Genomic DNA, 23112 nt, shown 5'->3' on the forward strand with positions numbered 1-23112 from the left:
TCGAGAAATATTTACCTATAATGACAATCGGGAAATATCATGAAAATTTAAAATAGAGAACACAAAATAATAAAAAAAAAATAACAAAATAATTAAATTCAAATCAGGTTGTATTCAGAACCACAATTCAGTGTCTCTAATCTAAATCGTAATTTTAAATCAAGTTTCGAGAAATAAAATATAAATTACATTTAAAAAAAGGAATCAAAGTTACAATCAGCGCCAAAGCAGAAATTGCACCATATATGTATTACAATTTACTTTCTTTGAAACACAAAAAAAACCACAAGAAAAACCATGAAACTGAACGTAACTGAAGAAACAACACAAGACTTGAAAATCTCAATGAATTGAATCTGGAAAAAGATAAGAATAAAAACATGATCATCTGGAAAACGATATGCTGAATTCAAGATATTTACTTCAGTAGATGATAAAATTTTGGTTAAATCAGTGGAAAATGTTTCATTACAAATTTCAAGCCTAAGATAGAAATTGGGATGGAAATTCAATAAAGGAACTCTGTACTGTCGAACTACAGTTTTTGAAAATTTATTTTCTGCCCAGGTAAAATTTTGAAATGTTTATCATAAAGCCTCTCTGTTCTCTTCTAGCACTGTGAGCCAGTTTTGGCCAAATGAGCTGCAATTTTGGTGCATCTAGCTATCTTAATAATAAACATTTATTGCGCAAGACGTTTGTATGTAATGAAAATGAGGAGATTTTTTTCCTTTATTTTAACGGTTCTTTACAGAATATCCTGATTGACATGTTTCGATAAAAAATTGAAAATTGAGGTGTTTTTCCTCATATTTTTCTCGGCTTTTTTTCGAATTCGATTACATTATTTTTTCCCTAATTTTGGGTAGAAGATTTTGAGATTCTATACTAAAATTTTGATATTCTCAGTCCGCAAAATGCGAGAGAACTCTTTCACTACTATCTTTAGGGGACTCCCTCAACTTATGTGAGAGAAAAATTATTCCGGATATTATTTTATGGGGGGATTGGATAATTGGAATAAATCACTTACCTTTCTCGATTTTCGACAAATCCGAAGTTTGTTCGATTTCCAGAACTGATTTTTCAGGAAACTGGATGCTGTTCCGCGGAAGAAAAAATTTGCTTGGGCTGCAGTCCGGCTGCAGTTTGAACCGCTTTCAAAATGGCGATATCAAATTATCCAACCATTTTATGGTTTATACTCGAAAACTACCAAAATGGTTAAAATTCTTGCTAGAAAATTATTGAAAAATAACCATATTGGCGATTTTGAAGTAAACATCATAAAATGGTTATTTAAGAACCATATATGGTTATAAGGAATAACTGGAATTGCTAATTTTGGGAGACGTATATTTTTTTCGTTCCGACGCTGAAAATTTTGTTTTCTAATATTCCGGCATTATTCAATTTAACAAACTGTAATTGTTTCTAAAACGAATTGACAGATGTGCTAGCGTGATAGTTAGTGATAGTTTAGAGAAATATTGCCTCTTGGTGAAATAAATGGGATCATCGTTACCCCAAAGTGCAGGAACAAAATAAGACACCATGAAGAGTAGACTGAAGCAAATTATCCTTCAATTAACAAGGACCACATGAACCGCATTTTGCTGGGTGAGTTTGTTCCATTACGTTTTCTTTTATTCAAAATTAAAGTAATATTTTTTTCTTGGAAGCATTCGGAATACTCCAGTATTTCTGCTTCATTTGAGTGCCCTAGCTTCTAGTCGATTTCATGAATGTTTACAATTTTTGATACTCATTTGTTTTTATTTCATGTGCTCAACAGAAGTTCTATGAATTTTTTTAACTTCACTGTTATATGAAGTAACTGGTCAAGAAGGTTAATGTAGATTGAAACGCATATAAAAATATTTGTGTAGATTAAGTTGTAAAATTTCCATTCCATCAGAAGTTGTCAATCGTATTTTAAGCGCGGGCTGCGTGAACGTGATTGTGGTTACGATTTGGATTGCTGTGATTGTAGGAAAATTTATGTGTGGCTTGAAGAAATGCTGTTGAGGGTTTCAAAATGTGAATTTTAAATATTTAAAATGGTTTATGTGTTTATTTAAATGATTAAAATAAATTTAATATGAAAAATATTCCAAAAGAATAAATATTAGGTCCTTGAATGTCAGGAGATTTGAAAGATTTTTTTTGTGAACACAATTTTCACTAGTTTCATCATAATTATGAGAAACCTATGAAATATTTACCTTTGAAAACAATACTCAATAACAACAATAATAGCTTTTAAACACTAGAATTCATGAATACGGGCACTATGATACTTGTGATACTTGTGTATTTGTGTTATTTTGAAAAATCTTCTGTTCATCAATCCTATCTGCCAAGTAGGATTTCCTATAAACATTCCCTTCCCTTACCTTTCTGAAACAGCATCTTTAAATGTAGGGTCGTATGAGTTCTCTGCACCTGAAAAGTTTTTTTAGCTGTTTCAGACCATCCCTACATGATTACATTGACTTGACACGGTGTACATAACGGTACAATACTAATCCTCAATAGCAACACTTGAAATGAGTATTGAATCCAGGTACTCATTTTGGCATCTTGTGTTGGGCTTGACTATTAGTTGTAGCTTGTGTATCAGCCAATTCAAGATGTGTGTAGTCACCCAATGCTATGCTATGCTATGCTATGCTAAGAACCATATATGGTTATAAGAAAATGAGCGTGTAGTGAACGGTCGCAGAAAAAAGAAGCATGCCCAGGAAAATGTGTAAATGAGCGGGAATTCCCGGTTCGTTCCGGAAGCAACTAGTGCGTGATCCACTGATATTACCAAGAGATGCAGGTACGTTGAACGCACATCAGCAAGCACCTAAACAATTTTAACATAATTTCCAAATCTAGCAGAAACCCAAAAAGCGTGGTCCAGACAAGCCGCTCGAAAAGAGATTTCCCCACCTTGGTACCTGTGTGAACGGATTAAAACGACATCGCGACATTCGTCTTTCAGCGTGCAGGAAGTCAGTCAGTTAGTCGACGATCAAGCGAGCGAGTCAATCAGTGTGTGTGTTCCCCTGGTAGTTCGTGATCCGGCGGTTCACACATTTGGCGACCGTGACAGGTAATTTCTCGTAATCTTAGTTAAACAAGAAATTATAAAGAAAAATCGAACTTCGAACCGAAAAGGAAAACATGCGGTTCACGTTGAGAAAATTATAATCAAAGTTGGTTAGAAATCAAACACTTTATTAATTACCCACTACGCAAAAAACGTAGTAAAATGAGTAGCATAGCATAGCATAGCATGGGGTGACTACAAACATCTTGCATTGGCTGATACATGCGGTACAACTAATTATCAAGAACAACACAAGATGCCAAAACGAGTATCTGGATTCAAAACTCATTTCAAGTGTTGCCATTGAAGATCAGTGTAGTACTACAATGCACACCTGGACAAGGCAATGTAATCATTGTGGGGATAATCTGAAACAGCTAAAGAAACTTTTTAGGTGCAGAGAACTCATACGACCCAGGATGCTGTTTTCAGATAGGAAGGGGAAAGGTTGTTTCATGGGAAATCCTACTTGGCAGATAGGATTGATGAAGAAATAAAATACAATTGCTAAATCATATAGTAGCTTTATCTTATAAAAAAAGAGAAAAAAAAGGAACAAGCTCACTAATCAGAATAACTAGATGGACATCGTACTTTGCAGGATTTGCTGCGAATCGCCTGCGATACACTTTTAGTGAACCTACATCCACCGGCTTCTCATTTAATGAATGCAGATCGGATTTCGAAAAAATCTTCGGAAGGTAGCAGTACACTCAGAGGAAATCTTATTATAAATTTCATAAGACACATCTTATGAACCACTTTATTGCGTCCAAACTAATTTTTCATAAGAGTCTTATGAAATTCTTTCAATTTTCATACGATGTTCTTATGAAAAATAGAAGAAACGGCATTGTGAAAAAATGATGAACACATTCATTCATAGCATCAGTTTTTTTTTCATCATCTAACAGTACGAAGCAATCGCCAGTTCATAGTTATTATAGTTTTCCTTCAATGTTAAATGATATTGTTATATCCGGAATGGTAAGTTCGATTTGATGTTTTTGGTGTGAACGTTGAATATATTAGTAAACTAAAATACATTATTTGTTTACTTTTCAGCAAGCTGATCGGCAAAAAACGAAAGGTCGAAGATTAAGATGCGGCAAAAAAAACTTTTATGGAGCCGTCTGTTGATGCGCTGCTGATGGTGACCATGAAGAATTTAATTTTAAACAAATTTGGCAAACAATAAAGTGAATGTTTTCAGCATGAAATATCGAGAATTTTTCTTATTTGAAAGTGATTTACTGTTTCCATAAGAATCTCTTATGAAAAGCAACAACCTCTCATTGAAGTAGGCGTTCATCTTCAGAATTCATTCGCGTCATAAGACAATCTTATGAATTTCATTGATTTTTCTTATGGCGCCACTTCATAAGAGAATCTTATGGCATACATAATAGTATTTTTCTGAGTGTAGATAAAGTTAAAAAACACACAGTTAAAAAACACACTGCGTGGAAGCAATTCGTCTGAAGATAACACTTTTTGTATTGTTAATAATTAACTTATTTTTTGCGGTATACAATCTAATTTTTTACTGAACATCTAAAAGCAGGAATTTCCTACCACACTAAGTTTGTGCTTTTCTTCGTTTCACAGTCTTATCTATACAAACAACACATCCGGTCATTTTGCTCTCACAAAACACGTGCATCATTTTTTAAAGAATCACATATGACATAAAAGCACTTTTACATCCCGTTAATACTGAATTCTGATGATAGCACAAAACAAAATAAACGCTCTGCTTTCCGCAGCTAGCGATTAGATCCGCTAATTGAAATAATTGCACTTATTTTCCTTTAAATTGCCCGAACAACTCGCGAACATTTTTTCTCTGCATCTCAGTTGTTTATAGTTTCAGCACGTTTCACCATTACTTTGTACTTGAAACATAAAATTTGATTAGATTTTTCATCGAATTCACCAAAATTTTTATTCGCGAAAAACAGACGGAAAAAACGCGACGTCGGAAAAACCACGTACGTTCTCGAGCACGGCTTGCTGCGACCCAAAAAACGCAGTAAAATGAGTAATTCAAATACTCCTTAAGCGAGAAGTAGTTGAAGTAAAAATTTAGTGCTAGTGTAAGGTTGTCATATTGCCCGGTTTTATCCGGGTTTGCCCGGATATTTGATACTAAATTTGAGAACAGTCTGGCCCGGCCCGGTTGCCCGGATTTCATTGAAAATTGCCCGGATTTTGCCCGGATTTATTCACTTTATTTGGTAAATGAAACGAAAAATAACAAAAAACAACACCACCAAAACGAAATTTTTTTAAGCAAGTTTTATAAAAATTGTCATGAAAGGTGTTTTGGAAGCCTAAAATACGGTTCAATATCTATCGATATGTTTTACCGAAAAGAATTTTTTTTTCGTTTTTTTCTTGATTTTTGTTGAGGAATTTCTGAGATTTGAGAAAATTCGCCCGGATATTGCCCGGATTTATGGTTATCAATTTGAAATCGAATGCCCGGATTTTGCCAGGTTTTTATATAAAAATTGCCCGGTTTGTCCGGCCCGGATACGTGCTGAAAAAAATCTGGCAACCTTATGCTAGTGCCATTAAGTGTGATAAATAACAGGATTTTTTGTGGAAAATGAGCGGCTTATGAAATAATGCCGAAATAAGAATAAAAATGAAATAGAAAGCGAGTTGAAAGACAGCTTGATCACGTTCAGAATTTCAAGCGAGTTGAGAGGATTACTTGAAATTGGAAGGCGAGTTGAGAGGACAGCCTGAACATTTTAGAAACAATTATGTGAGTTGAGAGGACAGCATAAAATTTGAAGGCGAGTTAAGAGGACAGCCTTAGTTATTGATTAGAAATCAAGCGAGTCGAGAGGATAGCTTTACATCGAAAGGCGAGTTGAGAGGACAGCCTGAGTTGTTGATGAAAAAACAAGCGGGTCGAGAGGACAGCTTTACATCGAAAGGTGAGTTGAGAGGACAGCCTGAGTAATTAATGAGAAAACAAGCGAGTTGAGAGGACAGCTTGAAATCGAAAGGCGAGTTGGGAGGACAGCCTAAGTAATTAATGAGAAAACAAGCGAGTTGAGAGGACAGCATGAGTAATCGATGAAAAAACAAGTAAGTCGAGATGACAGCTTGAAATCGAGAGGCGAATTGAGAGGACAGCCTGAGTTATTGATGAAAAAACAAACGAGTCGAGAGGGCAGCACGAAATCGAAAAGTGAGTTCAGAGGAGACAGCCTGAGTTACTGATAAGAATTCCAAGCGAATTTAAAGAATAGCTTAAAATTCAAAGGCGAGTTCAGAGGATAGCCTAGGTTCATTACTAAATTGGAAATTAAGCGGATTGAAAGAACAGCTTGAGAAAAGGACAGTCTTTGAATCATTGCGAGAGGAGAGTTTGAATTAATTGTTCATAATTCAAGTGAGTCAAAAAGATAACTTGGAATTTTAAAGCGTTCTGAGAAAGCAGCTCTTCTCATTCATCATCAAGCTTATTGAGATAAAGTTGAAGATAAGAGAGTACACTAAAGTGAGTGAGCAAGAGCAAGATCTCCGGACAGGTTTGCACAGTACCGGAAAAGGTGAAAAACGGTGTATCCCGATAAAACAAATGTTAATCTATGTCCACTGTAGGAATCTATTTCCAGCTCAGAATGCATTTCAAAGTTGTGATCCCAAATTAAGCTCAAAATCGCAACGCTTATAAGCTCAGAATCGCGAAAAAACGCTACTGAAGCCAAGAAAGTGCATTTTAAAGTTGTGATGACAAGTTAAGCTCAGCATCCCAAAAACACACTTCTCAAGGCCAGAAAATTCATTATAAAGTTGTGATCCCAAATAAAGCTCAGAATCGCGAAAAAAACGCTTCTAAAGGCCAGAAAATGCATTTTAAAGTTGTGATCCCAAATTAAGCTCATAACCGCGAAAAAACGCTTCTAAAGGCCAGAATATACATTGCAAAGTTGTGATTCCAAATTTAGCCCAGAATCCCGAAAAAAACGCTTGTAAAGCCCACAAAACGCATTTTAGAGTTGTGATTTCAAATAAAGGTCAACATCGCGGAAAAAACGCTTCTAAAGGCCAAAAAACGCACCTTAAAGTTGTGATTCCAAATTTAGTCCAGAATCCCGAAAAAACGCTTCTAAAGGCCAGAAAACGCATTTTAAAGATGTGATACTAAATTAAGCTAAGAATCAAGAAAAAATGCTTCTAAAGGCAAGAATATGAATTTTAGAGTTGTGATCCCAAATTAAGCTCAAAATCGCGAAAAAACGCTCCTAAAGGCCAGGAAATGCATTTTAAAGTTTTGATCCTAAATTAAGCTCAGAATCCCAAAAAACGCTTCTACAGACCAGAAAATGCATTTTAAAGTTGTGATCCATAATTAAGCTCAAAATTGCGAAAAAAAACGCTTCAGAAGACCAGAAAATACATTTTAAAGTTATGATCCCAACTTAAGCTCAGAATCCCGAAAAAACGCTTCTAAAAGCAAGTTAACGCATTTTAAAATTGTGATCCCAAATTTAGCTCAGAATCCCGAAAAAACGCTTCTAAAGGCCAGAAAACGCATTTTAAAATTGTGATCCCAAATTACGCTCAAAATCGCGTAAAAACGTTTCTTAAGGCCACAAAATGCATTTTAAAGTTATGATCCCAAATAAAGCTCAGAATCGCGAAAAAAAAACGCTTCCAAAGGCCGGAAGACGCTTTTTAAAGTTGTGATCCCATTTTAAACTCAAAATTGCGAAAAAAACGATTTTAAAGGCCAGAAAATGCATTCCAAAGTTGTGATCCCAAATTGAGCTCAGAATCCCGAAAAAACGCTTCTCAAGGCCAGAAAACGTATTTTGAAGTTGTGATCCCAAATTAAGCTTAGAATCGCAAAAAAAAAACGCTTCGTTAAGCCAGAAAACGCATTTTAAAGTTGTGATCCCAAATTGAGCTCAACATCGCGAAAAAAAAAAGCTTCTAAAGGCAACAAAATAAATGTTAAAGTTGTTATCCCAAATTAAGCTCAGAACCGCGAAAAAATGCTTCTTCAGCAAAAAGAAATGTATTTCGAAGTTGTGATCCTAAATTAAGCTCAGAATCGCGAATAAAAACGCTTCTAAAGGCCGGGAAATGCAATTTAAAATTGATATCCCCATAAGCTCAGAATCCTGAAAAAAACGCATCCAAAGGCCAGAAAACGCATTGTAATCCCAAATCAAGCTCAACATAGCGAAAAAACGCTTCTAAAGGCCAGAAAACGCATTTTAAAGTGGTGGTCTCTAATTAAACTCTGAATCCCGGAAAAGACTTCTAAAGGCTAGAAAACGCATTTTAAAGTTTTAATCCCAAATAAGGCTCAGAATCGCAAAAAAAAACGCTTCCAAAGGTCAAAAAACGCATTTTAAAGTTGTGATCCCAAATTAAGCTCAGAATCGCGAAAAAAAACTTCTAAAGGCCAGAAAACGCATTTTAAAGTTGTGATCCCAAATTAAGCTCAGAATCGCGAAAAAACGCTTCTAAAGATTCACCCTCTCAATAATTCTATTTTTAGATTCGAGATTCTAGGTTCTAGATTGTGGATTCTAGATTCAAGTATCTGAATTCTAGTTTCTAGATTCGAGATTCTAGATTCCAGAATGACAAGATGGTAATTTTTGATTAGGTCGAATTTCACCTACTCAATCAAAGCGATGGAATCTATCGTGCCCAGCCATGGGCCCCAAGAGACACGTATGACATCCGTCACTTTATGCATCTAAATCGGGTGTTGCATTTTCGATGAGCAAACAAAACCATAAACAGTCACATACCTAACTAACTATTGCAATAATGAATTTCTTATGACACTTGGACGTTAGATCCTACTACACACAATGTCGGGGTATGTAGAACTGTAAACGAAAGATCCGGGAGAGACTTCCGGACAGATTTCCTACCGCCCCATCCATGTCTGCAAATAGAGATCAGATTGCAACTCCCTAAAGTGGACTTTGTGATGCACTTTCATGTGTTTGTGTTTGTGTGTGTGTGTGTTTGTGTGCCACACAAATCGAAAGGACACACATAAAATATTCATGTCAGCCACCAATAAACTAACATGAAATGTGTACTGGGAGAACTGTGTGTTATAGAAATTTTGTCGCACGACAGAAATGTATTGGATGCTCGGTCCTGAGGGATTGCAATTTATCCTAATTATGTGTGCTGAAATCTAAAAATTCTTAATCTGTTTCCTCTAGAAATCATACTCACATAGTTTTGGAAAAACTTTTAAATTTCTTAAATAAGAACTGGGAATTTATGTAAACTGTATCTTGCATTGAGTCATGTTTTTCTTAGAGTCGACTTAGGTTTTAAACTTATAATAAACAGACTAAATTTGGCAAACACTTTTAACTCCACTTAACTACAGAGGTAAGTGATGTTCCTCCTCGCTGGCTGAGTTAATCGTTTCAGTGACGCAATATTTCTTCCAACTATAGACAGATAAAGAGGGGAGGCGTTAAATAAGCCCGGATCGACCCCGTTCGGTCGTAGGAGATCTACGAGCCACTTTCCTTTCTACAGTTACCCTATCTAGGGAAAAGATGTGGCCGCCCACTCAAGGAAGAAGCTATGCCTGTTCGGAAGGAAAAGTTAACTGGTGCTACTAGCGGGTACTTTCTCTTGTAGACTTTTAAACCTACACCGCCATATAAATTTGCTCCGGTAATAGTTCCAGGGCTAAGTTAAGGCTCCACTTTGAACGAGCCTCAGCCGCCAGCAGGAGCAGCAGTTTGAATCGATGAAATTTATGGGTAAACGAAAATGCATTAAAAGTGCATCGAGCACAATGTTGGATGGTGGATGTGAATTATTCTATGTGGTGGGCGGTTGATTCGAAAACCTTCTAAGAAAGTACACATCCATATACCCTCATACTTTGTATATGGTTAAAGAAAGCTTTTTCGTGACTGCAGCTTCCTTCCATTTGGTTGGATGCCGGTGGCCATTAGAGATAGAGAGAGAGCACATCTTCGCCATATGAATAGAAACGATCGCAGAAAGAAGTTGTCAGCGTTGTCAGTTATTTCGCTTGGTTTACTCAAGTGCCGGGTAAAGATTATAAATCACACTAACTATTTCCAAGCAAATCGTCCTTCGTCGTTTCCGCTGGGAGAGGACAGGACAGCATACATTGAAATTTTTTTCTGCATCAGCTTTAAAAGATTGGATTTGAGGGTAAAAATCTCTACATCATATCGAAATTTTTGCAAACTAAATGAATACAAATGTATGAATAGATTGCCAAAAACAACTTATAGAACCTAGAATCTTGAATCTAGTATCTAGAAACAAGAGTCTTGAATCTCGAATCTAAGTAGAATCTAGAGCCTTGAATCTAGAATCAACAATCTAGAATCTAGAATCAAGAATCTGGAATCTAGAATCTAGAATCTAGAATCTAGAATCTAGAATCTAGAATCTAGAATCTAGAATCTAGAATCTACAATCTAAAATCTAAAATGTTGAATCTAAAATCTAGAATTCAGAATCCAGAATCCAGAATGTAGAATCTAGAATCAAGAATCTAGAATCTAGACCCAAGAATCCAGAATCTATAATCTAGAATCTAGAATCTAGAATCTAGAATCAAGAATCAAGAATCAAGAATTTAGAATCTAGAATCTAGAATCCAGAATCTAGAATCTTAGAGGAATGGCTACTAGGAGGAGCGTGGGGCAGTCAACTCGCGATGTCAAGAGATCGGCGACGAAGGAAGCTCGCGCTGCGTTTTTGCGGGCTTGAAAAGTGTCTATGTCTATGAGACGGCATCAATGTTCATAGCTTGGCAAGTGAAATGGGTCTTGCCAAGGCAGGTGTCTAAGGGCGAATCGTAAGAAGCGCCGCTGTATAGCCTCGATCCGTTCAGCCCTTTTCTGGTAGTAGAGACACCAAACAGCTGATGCATATTCAAGGATAGAGCGAACAATACTGCAATTTAAACTTTTCAGTCAATACACATCCTTGAAGTCCTTGGACACCCGAAATAAGAATCCAAGACTTGTCGAGGCTTTGTCGACAACGTAGTTTGTGTGTGTCCTGAATTCCAGTTTCCGATCTAGAATTACGCCCAGATCACGCGTGCGATTGTGGCCCACGAGACCCTTTTGTGCGGCCCGCGAAGCTTTTTTCAAATTTTCATGCCTTTTCAACAATGGATTGTTAGGGAAAATTTAAATGACTTGATCAAAATATGCTCATTATCATCTGCATTTGTCCACAACCATTGAGATTGTTAACTTTTTCTGGCTTTCAAGCATTTATTATGTTCTGCTCAAGGCATAAATGCTATATTTGTTATTAGCATAACCTTATTTAGGGTTTTTTTTAATTCAGGATACATTTTTCCTAATAATTTAACCCTTATCACCTTGAAAAGCAAAATCCATTAAAGTGAGGAAGAGCAGCTACACATGATCAAAGGAATTTCGCAGTCCGTTAGTGAAGTCATTATTTTTGTCTCAAGCAAAAATAAAGTTATGTGATAAAAATATGCTCAGCAGATAGTTTTCTATCTAATTCGGTAAAAAGGCTTGTTTTGTTAGCATTCAAAAACTGGCAAAAAAAATCAAACCAAAACCTTATTAAATATTATTTGTTTCTGAATATTGACGAAAAAACGAAAGTTTAATAATAAAGCCTGGGTGAACGATTTTAGATTTTGTATTAACATGAATCAGCCGACATTAAAATTACCGACAAAAATTATTATTTCTTGATAAAACCCAAAGATATAGGAAATTCTGTGATATAACCCAAAAGTTATTTGACGATAATCTGTGATGCTTTTTTCAGAAATTTGATAGAAAATTTATAACAAACATCGATAATTTGAGTTATTTCACTCATAATATAGCTTTTGAAATCCTATCCCAATGTTATCTAAATAAGATTAAAAATTATAAAAATCTGGATAAAAATTCTAAAATCAAGCATGTAGTTTTGAAGATAGTTGCTTTAAAATATGTGAAATTGAACATTTTTCTGTGATTTCTATACAACCTTGCTCAACATCTCAATGCAATGATCCAATACAGAACTTCGATTTTAAAAAGGAGGTTCTTTCCGTTCGTTGGAAAAAAAATCTAGGCTTTGAGGACAAGTTTTAATTATGGAAAAACAATATACAGAAAGTCAATTAGCAATTCAACGTCAAACGCTAAGAAGACGGTGATTGACTATTGAAAAATTGAGAGAGAGTAAAAATGACAAAGATTTAGTGATGTACCTTTTCAATATCGGGTATTTAAAACGTCGTGTTGAATTTCTGTTATTAAACTCGTGTTATTAACACGTTATTAAACTCGGTTTATCTTTCCTATTTCAAATTTGTCTTCGCCAAAAATTTGTAGTTATAAGAACTGACGTGAAGTTCTGCTAATTATTAAAAAAAAGTTATTTTAAGTGCGGCCCGCCGACAAGATTTCAAATTTAAATTGGCCCGGTTGCTCACCCCTGTTTTGGAACCCTTTTTTTCGCGATTCTGAGCTTAATTTGGGGTCACAAATAACAAAATTTACAAAAATTACTAAAATCACAAAAATGACAAAAATGACAAAAATGTCAAAAATGACAAAAATGAAAAAAATGAAAAAAATGACAAAAATAACAAAAATGACAAAAATGACAAAAATGACAAAAATGACAAAAATGACAAAAATGACAAAAATGACAAAAATGACAAAAATGACAAAAATGACAAAAATGACAAAAATGACAAAAATGACAAAAATGACAAAAATGACAAAAATGACAAAAATGACAAAAATGACAAAAATGACAAAAATGACAAAAATGACAAAAATGACAAAAATGACAAAAATGACAAAAATGACAAAAATGACAAAAATGACAAAAATGACAAAAATGACAAAAATGACAAAAATGACAAAAATGACAAAAATGACAAAAATGACAAAAATGACAAAAATGACAAAAATGACAAAAATGACAAAAATGACAAAAATGACAAAAATGACAAAAATGACAAAAATGACAAAAATGACAAAAATGACAAAAATGACAAAAATGACAAAAATGACAAAAATGACAAAAATGACAAAAATGACAAAAATGACAAAAATGACAAAAATGACAAAAATGACAAAAATGACAAAAATGACAAAAATGACAAAAATGACAAAAATGACAAAAATGACAAAAATGACAAAAATGACAAAAATGACAAAAATGACAAAAATGACAAAAATGACAAAAATGACAAAAATGACAAAAATGACAAAAATGACAAAAATGACAAAAATGACAAAAATTACAAAAATTACAAGAATTAAAAAAAATTTACAAAAACTACAAAAATTACAAAAATTACAAAAATTACAAAAATTACAAAAATTACAAAAATTACAAAAATTACAAAAATTACAAAAATTACAAAAATTACAAAAATTACAAAAATTACAAAAATTACAAAAATTACAAAAATTACAAAAATTACAAAAATTACAAAAATTACAAAAATTACAAAAATTACAAAAATTACAAAAATTACAAAAATTACAAAAATTACTAAAATTACAAAAATGACAAAAATTACAAAAATTACAAAAATTACAAAAATTACAAAAATTACAAAAATTACAAAAATTACAAAAATTACAAAAATTACAAAAATTACAAAAATTACAAAAATTACAAAAATTACAAAAATTACAAAAATTACAAAAATTACAAAAATTACAAAAATTACAAAAATTACAAAAATCAACAAAATTACAAAAATTACAAAAATTACAAAAATTACAAAAATTACAAAAATTACAAAAATTACAAAAATTACAAAAATTACAAAAATTACAAAAATTACAAAAATTACAAAAATTACAAAACTTACAAAAATTACAAAAATTACAGAAATTACAAAAATTACAAAAATTACAAAAATTACAAGAATTACAAAAATTACAAATATTACATAAACTACAAAATTACAAAAATGACAAAAATGACAAAAATGACAACAATGACAAAAATGACAAAAATGACAAAAATTACAAAAATTACAAAAATTACAAGAATTACAAAAATGGCAAAAATTACAAAAATTACAAAAATATCAAAAATTACAAAAATTACAAAAATGACAAAAAAGTGCACAATGGATGGAAAAATTGTTCAAACCCCGAAGAAATTCAATACCTTTTACACGAAAAAAAGTGAAAAGTGAAAATGCCCGAAGAATCAATTGGACATAGTTTCAGGCGCCGCACGAGCTTACGAACAGAGATATAGTGCCTTTTCAATTCCTAATTCCCGTATAGGTTGTAAAAAAAAACAGAAAAAACTCTATAGAACCCATTACTATAGAATCTTGTGTGTTTTTCTTGTGTGATTTTTTTCCAAGGAATCAAATGAAAGCTATTTGAGCTGCCACATGATTCGAAAGATGAAGCTATTGCTGATTCGACTCTCAATTCCACTTTTTTTTTCAATCATTATGTAAAAAGTAAATTCGAACTTGAAAATTTTTATCCAGATGTTACTTATCTTATAAGCTTTTTCCGAGGAATCGAATTAAGGCTATTTGAGCCACAGCACGCATCGGAAAATGAAATTGTGGCTGTTTTTCGTCCTCAATTCCCCTACATTTTCCACTTAATTCAGAAAAACGTATTTTCAGACTTGAAAATTTTAAACAAAATGAGACTTATCCTGTGTTTTTTTTTTCGAAAAATCGACCGTTTTACCCTCAATAGACCAAGATTTTTAATATGAACCATGAAAAAAGCGATCAAAAACCGCTTCATAACGATTCGCGCATTCTGAGTGACCATGACTCAGTTGTCGCGAAAAGGGCTGTTAGTCAGTTCTGAGAAAAGGCTGTTAAGTTTAGTCAGAACTGCCATAGATTTTGGCTGGAAAAATTGTGTAAGGGGTTCCAAAAGTGTACATAAATGTCATACGAACAGAGATTCAGAATCTGAATTATCTCACTGTGGGATGCCGCAATTGCTCTGAATGTCTTACCGAAACAACATATACGAATTCATTAATTTTCTACGTAATCTATAATTGTCTTCTCGATTGTTCCACCGCAGTTAACGGCATCTCTCTGGTGTTCAGTTCAGTTAAGCCATTTCCGAAAAATGTTCCAGAAGTTCGTAGAGTTTCACACATGTCACCATGCAGTACTAAACTTTCAGTCATCCGACATGAATGTCGCCAAAGACACTGCGCCAGCTTCATTGGAAAATCAAAAGTTTAATAAATCGAGCTTAATAACTTTTACTGGTACGACATCAAACTCTCAATCCATAGCTTGATCATATGTGTGTGGGTACTGCGCAATCAATTTAAAACTCTTAAATTGATTTCCCACATCTGTCACCGGTATGAGGTATGGTGGAAAAGTTTTCCTCGCCACTTTCCCGTATGAGGGGGTGGGCGGTTGAGGTGGAAAGACACGACGTGTGTGGCCAAGCCGTGTCGTGACCTGCCTCACCAACTAGCTTTAACCCTACACTTTTTTCACCCGCCTGGCGACTTTTGTTCGTTCTCACGACTCGCCGTAACTTATCATCATCTACCTCCTATACAAACCTACCTATAACTGTTTGAATAATACACGGTTCTGGGTTGATTTTCCCGGAGAACTCGTCTGACGCAGAATGTGGGCGGCACTCATTGCGGTCGAAAGTTTTGTCATTAAATTTTCACAACTGATAATCTAATAACCGGGTCTCGGGTCTGCCGGAATCCCGTCCTTCCCCGGGGCCTCTGAAGAGAAGGGGGGGGGGGCATGAAGTGGCAGGAGGGCTGCTCAAACTTTTCCCCTATCAGGTCGGCCCGGATTGCCCGGAATGGCGCGCTCGCGGCCTCTGCTCTGCTCTGTGAGGTTAGTTGTGTGTGATTAGTGAGCACATTTGTTCGGGTTCATTCATTCATTCATTTGTAAACAGCAGCTAGCAGAAGCAACAATCTGGCCCGGCACTTGCCGGACAGTTATTTAATGGCCGGAGGTAGTCAACACGATAAACAAACTTAGGCCCGCCCGACCGGATGGAGAAGTCTCGGCGTTTGTGGGTGGGGTAGAAATCAACCAGTGGCAGAAGTGCCTCGCTAATTGGAACTCTAGATTTACCAGCAAGTCTGTTTGAAAAAAAAAAACAAAACACTTTCGGAAACTTTTCTTTTTTAAAAAAAAAGTGTAACTCAAAGGTGGAAAAAATTTAAAAAAAAATCTGAGAAACAAATAGATACTGTCATTTTGCCATTTTTTCGATAAATTAGGCTTAACTGATTAATTTTTCAACTTGTTTGCAATTTGAGATGAGAAGTGATTATTAGATCACATCGGAGAGTCATAATTCCTCCCTAACCTTTTAGGAATCAGTTGAAATCTTAACTGGACACAAAAGGATCCATCGAAAGGTGAGTACATTGAATCAATTTGAATTTCATTATCTGATAAACGAAAATTTTTGACTTAGATCTTTAGAAGGGTCACCTCGAAGATGGACGGAAGTCAAAAAACGGTAATGTGTGGATTAGACTGCCCCAAATTTGTATGGCAAATTCAAAACCTGTGAAATGTTATGCGCTGCAGGCTAAAATTTATGCTAGTCCTAGTACAAGATCCCATGCCAAATTTGGGCCAGATCGGATCACGGGAAGGGGTCGCTCAACGAGCCTGAAGTTTGTATGGGATTTTGAGACATTTTGTTCGGGAGAAACATGAAAAACCAGTTTTTCATCAATAACTTTTGTTTCCGTCGTCCGATTTCTTTCAAAAACAGGTTTTCTTAAAGTCTAAACTATGAAAAATATTTCATCCGACGACTGCATTTCGATAAGAGTTAAGATAAAAAAGTTATTAGGCTTCAAAAATGGGCTAACTTTTTCAAGGATGGTACTCATCACTGTTAATAAGTCGGGGCGGTTGAACATATTGACGCCTCATTAGCAGTAATGAATACTAGGGTAACGGACCAATTTTGGACCGCTTTGGGAAGTGGCTATGCTATTTTCTGAAATAAAAGAGAACATATTAAAATTTTTGACTGCTTTATCCGTTCAATACGAAGAACAAGGCTTTTTCTATAGAAACATATCGTCGTTTGTTGCAATGTAACAAGATTTAAGCCTAAAAACGCGTTTCCTCGATCATTACTCTGGTTGGTATTTTGGACCACCAGGTTTCTATTTTGGACCACCCTCTGGACCTATTTTGGACCACCCTTAAACTAAATAAGTTTTTTTTTAAATTTTGCTATACTAACGACAAAGATTGATGCGCAATTATGCGAATAATTCAGTTATTCTTGTCTTTTCTTATTCTTGTAGTCAAGTTTTGTTTGTTCGATAAGAATAGAGCAAAAACAGAAGAACTCTTTAGTTATATAGGCCCTTATTCTGCGCCTCGAGTGACGTGACGATAGTAGAGTCACCCAAGTCACTCTATTCCAGCAGTCGGTTTAGGTGAGGAACGTCACTTCGGATGAACTTTGTGAGTTCTTACCCTATTCTCGTAGTCACCGTGGGTGAGAATCGTCGCATTCGGGTGACGATTTTAGGTGACAATTGTCGGTACCTTTTCAGGTGGTGACGAGATAGAAATTTAATCGAGAATTTATGTAAATCACAATGTTAGGCTCTAAATGGTTAATTATACTAATGAATGATAGTTTTGGAAATAAAATTAAGCAAATTTATTAGCAAATATGATTTTTAAATATATTGAAACTTTTTCATTGCTATCTCAAATATGTAATTTGGATTGGAATACTGAATGGAAAGTATGATCTTCTAATGAAATCTAAAATTCAGATTTAATTGAAGTTTGTTTTTCGAACCGTTAAAACGATGATATGACGAAAACTTTGGAATTCAAATATTATAGTACTTTTAATTTTATTTTCACTTTTTAATAATATGCTATGCAAAGAAACCGGATTTAGGTTTATGTGACCGCAATTTGTCGTTTGAATCTGATGCTGCTGCTGCTATTTTGTTGGTTTCGATAAATACTCGGCATTCCATTATCTCCTATCTGGCAGGCGAAACAACTTCCGGCATGCCACGGGGGTAACTTCAGTTGAGGAAAATATATAAACCGGCAGCATTCGCCATTACTGAAAACGAAAAAAAAAACTTAACTTCTCTTGGATGATCGAACAGTTTCAGGTACAAAATACAAATTATTGTACATACCTGATAAAACTTTGGAAATGTTTAACAAACACCGCCTTTTTGTGCGCTGGGTTTTTGGAGCAGCAGCCGTCGGCATCTGATTTTTTTTCCCCGGCAATATGACCTAAATCCGAACTTAGCTTTGATGAACGAAATTTCCACTTACGTCGCACAAATCGTCCGTTTTTCTTCCTGAAGCAGCTTCCTGAACCTCTGTCACTTCACCCACAACGACTCCGGGAATAAGGTGACAAATCTCACGGTGACTCGAGGTGAGGTGACAATCGTCACCTCATGCGCGGCGCAGAATAAGGGCCATAGTATATTTCGAATGTTTCGAAAATTCCGACAACACACTGCAATCTCGACGAAATTTTTTCGGCAGTGTCAAATACTGGCCAGTTTGCCTATATTTAGGATCAATTTTCAGAACGCAAATCTCCTTCAAGCGACCCAATGATAAGTTAAGAAAGCCTGACATCATCAACTCCGCGACATCAATTGATGCAATTTGACTTGGATTTTGTTTGGCTTCAGTTCTGTATAAAACATAGATCAAATTAATAAAAATCTGTGAGAAATTTTCTATCTTTTTAAGCATTAAAAAGCCAGATTTTTCTGCTGGAAAATTCACAAAAAAAAACAGTTTTATCTTTAAAACAACTTTTGCACTAGGAAAAAAATCGTTGAAGTAAATGTTTCAACAGTTTTATTTTAAATTGCATAGCCACAAAGGCCAAAAAACTAGATTTTTAGTACTTTTTCGCTTGTAGTTTTTACACATTTCAACAATTTTTTCCCTAATTTTGAAACATATATAGCAATAGTGAAATATATTTTTTGTTTAAATTGTTTTAATATTAACTTAAATATTTCAACTGTTACGAAAATTGAACTCGTTGCATATTTGCCGTATGTTGTCGTTTTTCCAAACCCCTCCTTTAGACGGGGTTTAAATTCCGTCTCTTGTACCTAATCAAATTTTTTTTCCCGAAAATCTACCCTGAATGGTGGTAACTTTTGTGGTGGAATAGGATAGGATAAATAAGTTATTATTCAATATCATTCATAATGGGTTATTATGATACATCTCTGATAACTTGAATTATATTTTCTGAGCGTGTATCGCCGAACGTATGGTTTACCAGTTCGGTGTACATAAAATAAATAAATAAAAAGGGTATGATCAACTACAACAGTAGTTTTAGGGTATTCGTGTGAATATTTAATATGCTGTGAGTGATTCATTTATGGATTGCGAGAGTATGTATAGGTGTGAAATAGACTACACATATGCGATACTTGATTGTTGGTATTGGTATTAGATCGAGGTTGAGTGAAGTTGATAGCAAGTTAAAAGTCATTCTCTAAACCATTCTTGGCAACGAAGGTTGCGTTCCGAGAGCCTGTGGAGAATTACCTGTGCGGTGGCTCGATTTTCCGAAATGGAAACTGCGTGTTCGGTGTAGCAGTTAAGGACTACGAGGGTGCAGTTACCACAACTTTTATACCAAATTGTCAATCATTTTTCATGAAGCATCAAAACCAATGACTTAATAAAAAATTTGTGCAAGACCAGTTTTCCATGTTTTAAACTTCTTTGGGCTGTAGCTTTTGACAACTGCTTATCAAACAGTTGCCATTAATGTGGATTGGTACAAGGAATATTTAAATAAGGTAGTGCCGAGAGCCATATTGGATTTTTTTTGTGACGTCACAAAAACGATTGTATCGAAAATTTATGTGAGAATGGTGGGAATTTCAAAGAAAAACACGTTTTAGAACGAAATCGATCTCCAATTTCATTTTGATTTTATTGTAAGGTCTCTATTTCACTATGTTATGAAGTTTTTTCGTCCTTGGAAGATTGCATTATGTTTTTGTTCTTGATTTATTAATGAATGCAATGTCGCCTTGATGCTAAAACGTGCAAAAATGAATAAAATATCAGCTTCAAAAAGGTCTAGCTGGTAGATATTGGGTGCTCAACTGATTGTCATGATTTTAATCCAACCCTATTACCATATACAACCTTTATGTAGAACAATTAACATCAATTCATGATTGTTAACTCAGTTAACTAAAATGCCAATAAAAGATTGTGGTTTTGTATAAAAAATTGTGTTTTGATCACTTTATTGTAATAAGGAGCTTAAACTGCACTGACTTGAACATTTTCATGAAAGACTTTGAACTAATTTTAAAGTTTTGAAAATTTCAGTGGTGAAAATCCACCCTTTTTTTTCGAACTTCGATGGTCTATTTTATAGAAAAATTATTCGAAAATGCAACTTTTTTTTACCTATCTTGAAGAGCAAGAATCCTTCTACAATAACATGTTTTCAAAGTGGATAAATTCCAACAGATTCTTCGAATTACAATCGAAAAAGAAAACTATCCTAGTAAATTAACAGATTTTTCGTGATTGTGACGTCTCAGCCTGTACCAATACTGAAGCAGGGCTGCCTTGGCACTACCTTCTTTAAATATTCCTTGGGATTGGTAGCTAAACGTTATTTAAATCATAGTGCACAAAAAGTAAGTTAAAACAATGGTTGGTTTGGTTTCATGCCTATTGAAGTGAACATCGTCTAGAGGCGAGTTTGGGCTTTAGCGAGTTGATAAAATAAAATAATGCCAAAATTCCAATTTTTATTTATAATAAGTGATTGAAATATTGTGCATAATTCTTTCATATAGCCGCACAACGTTTTATTACGTTCATGAACATTTAACAGCAAGTTTAATACTCAGGTTAAGATGGGTGGTCCAAAATAAGTCCCTAATGAATTAAGTAGGACCTATTTTCGACATGGGCAAAATTGCGATTAAAACTATTATTTTTGGTTCTTCGAGCTTGCAAACTAGTTTTCAAGTGTTTTATTATAGCTGTGAACATGTTTGTATGTGTTAAATTCATCACAGCTAGGCAGAAAACTTCTTGGAATTTGACTCCATTAATGGCACGCCCTACTGAAATGGGCTCGGTTTGGCCAAACTGTGAAAAATCAAAACTTTATTTTCAATTTTCTTTTCCTTATCAGCTTATTCAAACGGAATCTTACATATGACTAGGATCATAAGAATTAGCTTTAACTATATTTGTTAAAAATATTGATGGTTAACATGATTAATGAGAAAAAGATTGGAAAAAAGCTACAAGGTGGTCCAAAATATGTACCTGGTCCAAAATAAGTCCGTTACCCTACCGTAAAAAAAATTAGTCCATTCCGAACAAAATGTCTCAAAATCCCATACAATCTTCAGGTTCGTTGAGCGACTTTTTCCCGTGATCCGATCTGGCCCAAATTTGGCATGAGATCTTGTACTAGGCCTAGGATCAATTTTAGCCTGCAGCGCATAACTTTTTCAAAAGTCAGGTCAGTTGGGGGTTGGGGCACTCTAGTGTGGATGTTTCGTTTGATATCATACGATAATTATCTAAAGCATGGGTGCCCAAATCATGGCCCACGGGCCACATTTGGTCCGCGAACGTCAATTTGTGGCCCGCGGCGCTTTGATAAGCTTTAATGTTATAGAAAAGGATTATACTTATAAAACAGAGCAAAGTCATTATATTTCTCAACTTCATGCAAATTGAAAATTTAAAACAATCCTCGAATTTATTTCAAATTTTCGCTCGTTAAAATTTGGATCAAATAACTATTTGTAGCTTAATTAATTCAAAAGCTTGAAATAAAAGCCAAACATCATCGCCAGGCCATTATACGCTGAGTTTTGGACTTGATAATGGAATTTGAGAATAGATTTGAAGATATTGAAAAGCATTCTATGCATTATTCAAGAACACAATTTTCCGATAAGCTCACGTTATGATTACGTTATAATTACAAATGGAACATTGCGAAATGTGCTGTGATACCCAAATAAAGAAAAAAAATATCATCAGTTGGGTCTGAATGGACTCCATAAAACAAATTTTGATAAGTTGAAGTATCCTGCATTTATTAAACATGGCTGGCTGGTTTATGAAGAGTTGCTAGCGAACCGGGAAAACCGGAAAGTTCGGGAAAAAGTTTGGAATCATTCTTGGAATCATTCAGTTTTCAAGTCATTCTTTTACCAGGAAACCGAAAAAAATAAGGAAAAATTGTTATATTTTAAAAAATTTCCCAATAATTTAAAAAATATTTCCAACTAAGAATGTAAAAAATTTGGTGTTCAACTAAATGTGATAATAACAAAGCTCTTTCAAAAGCATAGAAATATTTTCCATCAGAATTTTTTAAACTTTACAGAAGTCAAATCACAGACGTAATTTAAACAAAATTAGACTTAAGGCCATCTCAGGTTTAATTTTTCCTTAAAAAAATACATGAGAAAATTTTCACATATTTGGATTACTCAAAGACTCCTATTCTGCAAAGCTTTTGTTTTTAGCTTATGATTTTTAATATCGAAAAGGAAACAAATTTTGTAAAAGAGTTATTTTAGATATCCTCATTCTATAATTTATAATTTTTTAAACCAAGTTAAAAAAAAAATCTTTCATTTTGAATTTTCAAAAATATTTACATGTCAGTACTTACGAATACAAATATTCAAGATAATATTAGTGAAATAAAGAATAAAGGGTGACATTTGTGTATTGTTGACATGATTTTTTTATTTAGCTAGAGCATGTCCTATTCGAATTGATATGCCAGTAAATGATAGTTTTTTTATCTTCATTTTTTATCAAACTTCCCTGTTTTTAATCATATTCACTTTATGAGGTTTAAATATAACGATTAGCCAAGACGATTTTTGGAAAAAGTTTCATTTTTCACGTGATTCATTTTTGATCATTTTCAGTTATTTATAGTAGGGCTCTGAAAAAT

The sequence above is a fragment of the Uranotaenia lowii genome, chromosome 1 (genome assembly GCF_029784155.1).
Source record: "Uranotaenia lowii strain MFRU-FL chromosome 1, ASM2978415v1, whole genome shotgun sequence".
Classification (NCBI taxonomy): Eukaryota; Metazoa; Arthropoda; class Insecta; order Diptera; family Culicidae; genus Uranotaenia; species Uranotaenia lowii.